The following is an 11,477-nucleotide window of genomic DNA, read 5'->3' as shown; positions in this document are numbered from 1 at the left end:
TCGCGACCGTCACTACAAACCAATATGGCGGAGCCCCCTTACCTGTCAAAAACACTGCAGATTGCTCAACTTTAAGCAAGCATAACTCCTGCATCATTGATCCTATAGTATCGAAACTTCGATCTGCAGTCACCCCGGATACAAATCTAATGGATTACATACCAAATAGATTATAATTTATAGGAGCAAGGCAGATATTTTGAGTCCGGTAAAGAAAAGTTTATCGGAATATTTTAATACAAATTTAACTTGTAGTATTGTAACATTAAGACTACCATTAATCTAGATCTTCTTTAGCAACTCGAAGCTAGTACACTGTTTATCTGCTCGAGGAAAGTTCGACAGGGAATGTTTAAAAATGTCTGAATTGCTCACCACGACTGTAAATTCTCCAGGTGTCTCTTGATCCTCTCTCCCTCCCAGGGTCCTATCGATCTCCATTAGCTCGGTCCTCAGCTCTCGCCGGTTTCCTAATCGAGAATCAACCTCGTAAGCAGCCGATTAGGAGAGAGATCCTTGGAATGTCACTCGATCAGATACCTTCTCGAACGGATCTATGCTCGAAACATTAGCCGGCCCCATTTCTCAGCCGTCAAACCGAAAATTTCGGAATAACCCGGCTGATATCGGGTTTCAATGTTATCGCGATACAGTCGCGGTGATAAGCCGCGGGAAGAACGCGGCCGAGAAACTATTCATAGCCGTCTGACATTTAATCGGTCACGTTCCCATCTTGGTGGCCCCCTATCCCCCACCCTCCAACAACCTTCGAAGTAAATATCCACTTTCTTCGACTCATTAGCGTGTCAAGGGGATCAATCCGCCGCTAATTATTTGATCCAAGTATAGAAGAGCCGCGTGCGGAGCCCGTCAGCTGATCCGACGCCGTGATATCGGCCGCTTTCCAACCGGAGAATTCAATTATCCCCGTTCCCAGCCACGGAATCCGGGAATCCTGCTAATTTTATATCGAAATCACTCGATCCTTCTATGTCTCATTTCAGCCATCGCGGACCAATACAGTGGTCCTCATCGAGAAGTAGAATAGGATTTCTCTTCAAGAGATTATAAACTTTTTGTGTGTGAACGGTAGGGATCGGATCAAGTTTAATATGCACTCACGAATCCGAGTCAATCTCAATAACAAAGTTTCATTTCATGGGTTTCGATTACTACTTAAAAGCAATAATGTTTCAATGATTATATTTGAAAAGTATTCATTTTATACAAACTGATGTCGAACCTTGGAATGAGTACTCACAAGTTTCGAAAAGATACTTATTAGTAGTTCGATGTTGAAAGGAATCGAATCTTTCACAAGTAGTACTCGAATCTTGGAAATCAGAACTGCATACATATGTAGGTTTCAAGCACTTTCTTGATTAAATTCGTAACTATTTAAACTTTAATTGTTTATATCTTTAAAATTATCGAGTAGCTATACCTAATATTTTGCATATACATATAATTAGGGATCCATATACCATCATCTCACAAAAAATGATCAAAATCGAAATCGGACATTTGGGATCCTTCCCTTGTTAGTTGCCAACCGAATAAAACGTAAGTTATTTATAACTCGACCTAATAGAAGCAAGAATTAAATTTTATGATTGTGGAGCTTTGGATCAGAGCTTGAAAAGCATCCCCATAATTTAGATAACGAATTATTCAGAGAACTACCCGCGGTCCAACCCTTCTTGCTCGGAACCGCGAACCGAGCTTCACCTGAAATATCAAATAGCTGGCAACGTCTGCACTCGTCTAAACACTCTTCCGAGTCTTTAGTTACCTTTAGAATACTGTAATGACTCGACTGCGGATCTTTGTACAAAATAAAAATGTTTTGCATTGATTGTGAGAAGCAGGAAGAACATAATTAATTTTATCCCTTAAAACTTTGTTACATTTAAAACAACATTGCAACATTCCTGAATTTTTTCAATTGACCGGTTTCATACTTTTCATTTCACGATTATTGAAACTATGAAGTTGGTGCATGAAAATTGATTCGATAGATCTTTTTACATATTGTAATAAAAATTGCACCGAATCTAAATAAATAGAGCCTTGTAATTTTTGTAAGGCTAAGAGATTTTAGTCGCTTTTAGTGCTCGGTAGGTTTAGTGTTAACCTTTTATTCTTTTATATTTCGCCCAACCAAATTCTTCATGAATGTATAAAGATCCGCAGTCTAGTAATGACGCTATTCAATATTGTTCTTTCATCCCCTGTTTAAATAAGGTATCTTTTGAAAAGATTGAATGACCTATTAAGTAAATTAAATGAATGTCAGAACATTCATAAAAGGTAATTCGCGTAATTATTTTTTGAAAAGATCGCGCAGTCCAGATTTCACGTTTAATGTTGTTTACGGGTTAAAAGCTTAGGTGAAAGGTCGCGAAATTTTCTGGTCGGGATCACCGTGCGACGCCGACGAGCACGTGACAGCGGAGGCACGAGGTTTTCTAATTTGTCGCAAATTGAAAATTATCGGGCTCGTTTAATAAGCAAGTTGAACGCAGAACGAGCACGAGACCTGCCGTGCTCGACGATTATTTCGTACTTTATCGGCTGCATCGTGGACATTACGCGAATTAACAGCGAGATGCACGCGTCGCATTGCGAAATGCGCAGTCAGACGTCCGCGAAACCAACGAATTTCATGGAGACCGAAGGAGAATTTCAGTGGATGGGTATGACGTAGATATACCAGATAATTGTTAAGTCGTCGGTTTCGTGCAATCGTAATATTTAAGGGACTATTCTCATTTTCGATTTTTCCGGAGATTTTTTCCAGTAAAACTATTGAACTTTTTCCATTAAGATGTTCCACACATATTTATTGATATTTGAAGCACAAGTGTGATTTTTTTCAAGTCGAAATAATCAAAATTACACGAGTTGTATTTTTTTAAAGGAAAGAATACATTCGAAACTGTGTTCCACTTTTTACAAATAACTTCAAAACTTTTTATTTTACATTACTCCCTACATTTTATATCGATTCCAATATTTTCTCTTTCGTTTCAAAAAATCTTTCCCTCCCCAGATAAATAAACAAAGAATTTTGGAAACCACACTCGACAATCGATAGTGGTGGTGATTTTCTTGGATATCGATCACTATAGAATCGCGAAATCGTCGATTCTCAAAGCTTATCGATACCCAAAGCCGATAAGTATTGTTGAACCGTTCCCGGGGGGGGGGGAGGGTGGGTGCGGTGGGACGCTAATGAACCGAACCATCGCTTAATAGTGCTACATTATGATCAATGAAGCCGGCCTAAATTGATCGTGCAGTTGCCGGCTTGAATCAAAGTGAAACCGGCCGTCAAAGCAGCGCGGCGCGGGTATGTCGCAATTAATGCCCGAGCCCATTGTCAGCTGATTAAACTGTTACGCTACTTTTTTCCCTAACTGTTTCACCGAAAGGCTCTCGTCCAAACTATTATATATTATTACTAGACCGCGGATATTTATGCAAAATAAAAATGTTTCGCACTGATTGCGGTAAGCAGGAATAATAAAAAAATTGATTCGATCCTTTAATGACTTTTTGTTACATTAAAAACAACATTACAGCATCCTTGAACTTTTTAAAGCTTTTCCCGGTTTATATTTCACCAAACCAATTTCTTCATAAATACATACAGATCCGCAGTCTAATTATTGCATGTACTTACAACTTTTGGTAATTTCATACAACTGTACGCGATATGAATAAAAAATCGTATAATTCTTACCAGCAATTGGCACAGAAAATTTTCGCAACGGACTGTACGAGAACCCTCGTCTCCCAACAAATAGCACAGTGCCGGGACACGTTCTTCGGCGTGTTCCCGCAGTTTCGGGGGTGCAAAAGGAGCTCGGGGGTTCTTGTGGCGAGCCACTCGATTAGTCTGAACGTTGTAGCATCGGGGGATGACCTTTTTCCACCCCTTCAACCCCCCGCCGCAACCGCCACCGAGAGACTGAAATGGTTGAAGACGTTCGAGGCAAGCAGGCCGGGTCTTCTGTCTCTGCGGGGGTGGTTTCAACCCCGTGAACGCTCGACAGTGTAATAATTTATGTCCCCTTCGGAAATATACCGGCCAATAATCGTAGCTGGCCAGCAACGGTCGAAGAAAATACCGTTGGGGGTGAAACATCGGGGTGAACTGAGCCATTCGCAGTTCCCGACGGGTTGAAGAGGGTAGGAGGGATGTGTTTCCCAGAAAAAGGAGAACCTGGGGTGCCTGCCAATTCCCACTGGACATACACTGTCCCCTAAAAGCACGGGAACATTTTTTTTCATACGTCGAGGTGTGAAAACACAACCAAAGTTCACAGAAAACTAATTAACCCTGTGCAAAGTTCACGATCTTTTTACCACGCTTATGCGTCAAATCTTGTAATCGAATTTTAAACCACTTCCCGATGAGCTAGAGACTTGGAACTTTAAACATAGCTCAGAACTAGATGACAAAGCAATATTAAAAAACAAATTTTAAAAAGAATTGTGCGTCTACGAGAAAAAATTTTTATATTAACCGGCACACCTCGTCGCGCTACGCTCGCTAGTACGTGATCGCGTTCAACGATCCCCACTCCGCGCGCCAGCACTCCCTACTCCACTACGTGTTTCCACTCCGACTCATCCCCACTCCACTGACCCACTTCGCACCGAAGGAGATCATGTCAGCGTGGTGTTCCGTTCATTCAGTTCCATTTCGTACAATTTCGACCTCCATAAAGAGACATCGTCTCTCGCAGTCATCCCCTCATTCTATCTCGCGTATTTCCATATCTTGCGTTTCTACATATACATATATCTTACTATTTCATACCAGTATTACTATATCTCGTGTTCCATTTAAAAAAGACTAAAAAGTAGAAAATAAAAAGATATTAAAAAAGAACTTTTTAAAACCCACGCTTATATTAAGATGCACTAAAAAGGAGAAAATAATTTTTGTAGACATTGGTGACTATAAGTAAAAGCGTCGAGCGCCCTCGAAGATTACATCAATATTTATAGTTTAGCGCTCTACGCTTTTATTTGTAGTCACCAATGTCTAAAAACATTATTTTCTCCTTTTTAGTGCATTTTAATAGAGCGTGGTTTTTAAAAAGTCTTTTTAAATATTTCTTTTAAACTTAATTTTATTGACCACGCTGCGGGTATGAAAGTGTCGCAGTTTTCAATAAATAAAGCCCGTATCTGCAAATAAAACCGCTCGGAAAAATTCATGCTACTCACCGAAAGCGTGCCAACAGTCTACCAGAAGGTTCAAATTGGTGAGTCGCACCGTTCCATGTTTAAAAAAGGTGATGTCCGGACGTTTCTAGGTAAAAATGAAGGAATTCTGTCGGTTTACGGTCGCGCGTCCTAATCTAGCGCATTAGCGTTTACGTCGGGGACAGTGGTTGGTGCGAAGCAGAACAAACAAAGTTGCGAGCAGCGTACAGAGCTCCCACGGGTCTAGCTTTTTAACACTGGAGGCAGAGTCGTAATGAGACATCGCCTCCCACGCATATAAAACCCGTCGGGGATGACCGTCGCAGGCTATTCTGTCGTTCCTAACGATGCTCAGCCTCTATTCCAGCTTTTACGGAGACAGCTTACGTGTCTACGGCGCGTTCTGTCGTTCGCTTTATGACTGCAGTCGTCTGTCCATAGTTTCTGTCCAAGCGAGCATCCTTTCTCACATTTTTACGGTGGACCCTCGGGTAACACCGTCTCCGCTCGTTCCTGAATCGCTTAATGGCGTCTGGATATTACTTTCTTAAGTGATCGCGACTTTCGAACTTCTCTTTACACCCTCGCGCTCCTATCCAACATTGTTGCCCTCCCATCTTTTCGAAAAATGGATGCGAGAGTCTCGAAAGCTGAAGAGATAACTGTTGTGGGAAGTAGCGTTGTATGTTACCGGGAAAAAGAGAGAACGGGGTTAATTGGGTCGGTGGAAATTATGAGACCACTTTCGGAAGGGCCTTTCTTTCTGATCGGGGTAGTTTGGTGCTCTTTCTGTTTTTCATAGCCCAAGGACCAACAATATATTGCTACGGTGCTGATTTCTGCAGCAACTTTGTGTTCAGGACGATCGTAATTTTTCACAGTATTTTTAAAACGAAACTAATAGTTATATTAATTTGATCTAGAGTGCAGACCAATTTTATATAAAAGCTTTGAAAATTTTTAAAAACCGAACTATTGGGTTGGCAAATAAGTTCGTTCGGTTTTTTACATTGGAATAAATCACACAAACCGAACGAACTTATTTGCCAACCCAATAGTTCGGTTTTTAAAAATTTTCATAGCTTTATATAAAATTGGTCTGCACTCTAGATCAAATTAATAATATTATAATTGAAAAAAAAATTTGTTGCGAACAATGTTAGAATTTTTGACACGATAAAATTTATCTGTATTCTCAAACATTCAAACTAGTGTGCCTATTATTCGGTTGGCAAATAAGTTCGTTCGGTTTTTTACATTGGAATAAATCACAAAAACCGAACGAACTTATTTGCCAACCGAATAATAGGCACACTAGTTTGAATGTTTGAGAATACAGATAAATTTTATCGCGTGTCAAAAATTCTGACATTGTTTGCAACAAATTTTTTTTTCAATTATAATATTTTTTTAAATCGACGACCTACGTTTTTTCGGAGGAGCGAGATTATTTTATCTCGTGTCTGGTCAACATCCACTATTTGTCAACACGTTCGAGTTCGGTCAACAACGCCGAATATTTACAAACCGTCGGGCATCGTGCAAAACCACCGAGGTGAATTTCGGACATTAGTTCTTACAATAGTCAGCCTTCAGATCATCGAAGGAGCGTGCATTCTAAACCATCTTTGCACGACACACGAAATATATTACCTCACTCATCTCAACAAATAAATTCTTCAGAGCGTCAATCAATAAGACAGAAACAAATTCTGAAGTAATTATCCAGGATTAAAGCTCGGGAGTAGAAGGAATTAGTTAAACTTTCGTTAATCAGTTATAATGAATTCCATTAGCGAACTATATTAATACCATAACTCCTGGAAGAAGCTTCATACTTTCAGCTTGAGCTACTCTAATGCGATTATCCGGGTCGTCCCCATAATAAGTGCCATTAAAATTGCAAATATTTGGGTTAAACAACCTTCACCCCGCTGAATTCGTTTTGCGACGCCTTTATACTCTAAAATCATTATTATCGTATGTATTTTGTGCATAAACAGCGTTCCAAATTTTCTAAAACTTCATGCAACTCTTTTATTGTTAATTACTTATCGAAGTAACCTTTCACAACATATTCATTACACTTTGCTGATTAATATGATACCAAACACGATGCAGTTTGGATTACGCGTGCTCGAGTAATCCACGATAAAGTGGAACCTCTATTATCCGAACCGAACAACCGATTAATCTGTACTACTATTACATCATGAATTATACGTATAGTAAATATGATCCAAGTTGCGCCGTGTTTGCAATAGTGTCCGTATAAATATAATTAAAAACAAAAATGTTCTGCCACTGAATTAGCATTGTCTCACCTCATAACAAACAGAAGAATAATTTTTTTCGACAATAAAATAAATAAATACAAAAGAATAAAGATTTAGAAAGTAATTGGAAGTAATTATAGAAAGAAGCATTAATTAAGAGGTTAGCTTTGAACGTTTGGTTGAACATTTTAATTTTTATAACGCAACACTGACCGATGACTTTTAATGCCAGGCTGGTTTATCGTTAATTACCCGTTATTAAAGCTGCCGTGTGAAACGCTGACTATCTTTCTTCATCAAGGCAGCGTTTCATTCATCGCTGCTGGCCTATCAGGATCCCTGGCACGCGAATCGAACCTTATCCAAGGACCCTAATCTGTTCGAAACGAAGAGCGCAACGGACCTTGGCTGCCAACTATAATGGACTTTATAGCCGCATAATCGTTTCAATACAGACAGAGGGACCTGTTAGAGCAGCTCGCCATCGTTGGCCGAATAAAATAGATGGTTATCACTATGTTCGCACGTTGATAGAGCGATATAACCGCCATATTGGACTCTAAAATGCAGCTGGCGTGGATTCCGATCGAATGCGTGCTGCTGGGAGCCAGGGAAATTGCTTTTGGTGAAAAATAGACGAAGATAGCCAATGAGAGGAGTTATGGCAGGACATTTATACCATTAACTTCCTTGCTTTAGGTTGCAGGGTTGCCCTAAATATGTACACAAAGAATCAGACACATTTGCGTGCCTTCCTTCAAGAGATATTATTATCGAAACAGCGTACCACATTTTGTAAAACATCATGCTACTCTTTCGTTTTTAATTATTTTTTTACGAAACCTTTAACAACATATTCGTGACACTTTTCTAGTGAAAATGATACTCAACACGATGCAGATTGTTTGGTCTACTATATTGGATCTACTATACAGGGTGTCCCAAAATTCGTGAAAATCCCGAAAGGGGGTGATTCCTGAGACCATTTCAAGCGACATTTTCCTTTGCAAAAATGTTATCCGCGCCATTGTTTAGGAGTTATTAACGAAAAACACGGACCAATCAGAGCGCGACCTAGACGCGAGTTGCCACAGTCGGCCAATAGACATTTGGGGCGCCGCACAGTGTCGCGAAATGCCTGTTTTTTGGACTTTCGTTCTGTTCATGATAGAGACATGAAACAAAATGGGTTTTCTTCTTTATATTGAAAGCAATCTGAACATGATATTATTATAAATATAGTAATTTATTTAAACAGTAAAAAACGATTTTAATAAACAAAATTTAATTTTTTTGCGCGTTATTAGTACGTGATATTTACAATTTTTAAGTAGCATAATTAATATGTAAGTATAATAGAAATATAAGTATAATAGAAAATATAGATATTAAAAAAACAACTGTTTCCCTTAAATTATTCATTTTATTATAAATTATTCATATAAATTATAAACTATATTTATATTTATTTTTACAATTATAAATTATAAATTATTCATAATTATCAGAATCTGAATCTTCGCTTTCTACAAGTGAACGACATACCTGATACCAGAATTCGTATAATACATTCATTTTACTGCGGGAAAATTTACACACGTTATCTGCCTAGGAGAAAATGTGAAACGTGTTTTTAAAATATATAAAAAGTAGATTAATTTTTTTTGTTAATAACTTTTTTTATAAACAATGACCAGCGAGTAACACCATTACAACATTATTCGGGGTGCTGACCTGGACAACATATTAAAAAATCAGCGTGATCATCATCAAACGCCATCAATCATATCTGTAATTTATGTAATATAAACATTCTTTTATTTATTCAACAACCGTAGTCAAATCTCATATATCTACAAGAGGATATCCGCGTACTTGGCTGCTGACCGGTTCTTGCTACATATTTTGTTAAATAACTCTGATGTTCGCCGGAAGTCGCAAATTAGACTTATATAATATCAAAATATACTATCTTAGGAATAGACACAACCAAAATCACCGATACCTTCGGATACGTTTTTTTTTATCATCTGGTAAAGATTAGGGAAACCTATAAAATTTTATTGTTTCATTTCAGGTCAATTATTATGTTGCATATAAGTATTACAAAATTTTTAAAGTTGAATTACAATTAGCCAACCCCTAGCCATTATGTCCTAAAAAAATTATTTCCTAGAAACGTGTTTTGTTCATATCACAACGTAAACAAGTTACGCTGAGAATTGATGTACTATTTGATCTTCCTAATATTCGCTTACAAGATTGCCTGCAACTAATTTTCTACTGCATTTTTAAAATTTTTGTTTTCAAGAAATGATTATTTGGACAGTTTAACATAGTATGAACATAGTTTTGAATCGATATGAAGATGTGACTTTTTCGATTTTTGTCCATGGTTTGCGACACTGTGCGCCGGGCTGACTGTGACAACTCGCGTCTAGGTCGCGCTCTGATTGGTCCGTGTTTTTCGTTAATAACTCCTAAACAAAGCCGCGGATAACATTTTTGCAAAGGAAAATGTCGCTTGAAATGCTCTCAGGAACCACCCCCTTTCGGGATTTTCACGAATTTTGGGACACCCTGTATAGTAGAGCCTCTTCTATCCGAACCGAAGTAATGTCAATGTGACCTAAATTGTGTCATGTTCGGATTCATTTTCTCTATAAAAACGCCAGGAATACGACGGTTGACGTTTCACAAAGAAATAATTCAATGACTTTTTATTTTGGATAAATATCCGCAGTCTAGTGATCAAAAGTTTCCGAGCCATTACCATAAACAGCTTACAGATCCAACGACGATACATACCTCGCGAAAGCAGAGACTGTACCATTTCTGTGCAACCCCAGTTGATTGTAAGATCCTCGAGGACCGATCCAATCAGATCGCCAAGTGTCTCCAAACGTGATCGCTCTTCAAGTCCTCGAACCTCCGCCACATCCTCCCACCCTTACCAGAGAGGGAGAGAGAAGAGAGTCAAACAGAGGTCCGGTTCTCTGAAGAACTCGGACCGTTTCCGAAAAGGAGTGAGCTCTCTGCAGGAAAGAGGGTCTAAAGTAGCCTCGATGAGTCGCCCTCGTCAGGACTGCGTTGCATTAATGAATGATCGACACTCGACTAGACCTATTTGACCGTCGGGTACGGTCCATTGGCTGATCGAGTACGCTTCAATGAATACTTTCCCGGCTGCGACAAAGGACGTTTCCTCTCCTCGGACCAGATCTGGAAGAAGCTGGACCTGTGAATTCGATTACAAAAGGGGGCAGAGTCAGCGGGCGTCGCGTCGGGCATCATTCGATTAGGTGGGCGGCGGCAGCGTTAAACTGACTGTTGAACGACAGACCGTCCGGTGGCGCAAAATATGTTTAACCCCGTTTTACCGATGACTGTCGTGCCGCGCCGGATAGCCGGTCGAAGAGGAAGACGTCCGGATTTCACGCGCCCGGCTGAGAAATCGAATCGGGCGTCGCGCGAACGAGCCGTTGAAATCTGACAAGAAACGTCGGACGCGGTTCAGTGAAAAGGTCAGTGTAGTCCCGCCGCCGCCGCCGCCGGTGCGAAAATAAGTACGGCCTTGCTTCGCAGATCGATCTGCCACGGTATTGACCAATCGCCGGGTCGATTCCGCGCCTCCGGACACGTCTTGCAACGGCCCGGGGAAACCATCCGGCTCTATAGACCCCTAGAAAGAGGATGCCGGCCCCGAGTAATTACCTGACTGTTCTACTATACCTGGAAAAACCGAGGCTCGCGCACGTAAGCCGTTGCAGAACTGGCTATTCACGCCCCCCCCCACCCCTCCTACCTCCTCACTGGTACACGCTCAGGATGAGAAAGATCGGGTACATTATGTTTCTTCGTGTTTCCGCGCGATTGTCGAAGAGAATGCGGGTCTACGGCGAATCCGGCGCGGTTTTTGCGTCGTAACTCCGGAACGAAACGAGCGGCCCTGATGGGACCTGGTCCGCTTGAAAGCTCGTA

The 11,477-nt window shown here is 40.2% G+C and overlaps 1 protein-coding gene across 1 annotated transcript in view; it reads left to right on the top strand.

Moving 5' to 3' along the window:
- The window catches only part of LOC143218943 (metabotropic glycine receptor), a 157,317-nt gene that overhangs the window by 22,323 nt on the left and 123,517 nt on the right, over positions 1-11,477 (top strand). The window lies entirely within an intron of this gene.

This window comes from Lasioglossum baleicum, chromosome 20 (assembly GCF_051020765.1).
Source record: "Lasioglossum baleicum chromosome 20, iyLasBale1, whole genome shotgun sequence".
Taxonomy (NCBI): domain Eukaryota; kingdom Metazoa; phylum Arthropoda; class Insecta; order Hymenoptera; family Halictidae; genus Lasioglossum; species Lasioglossum baleicum.
This window is presented reverse-complemented; position numbering and strand designations above follow the sequence as displayed.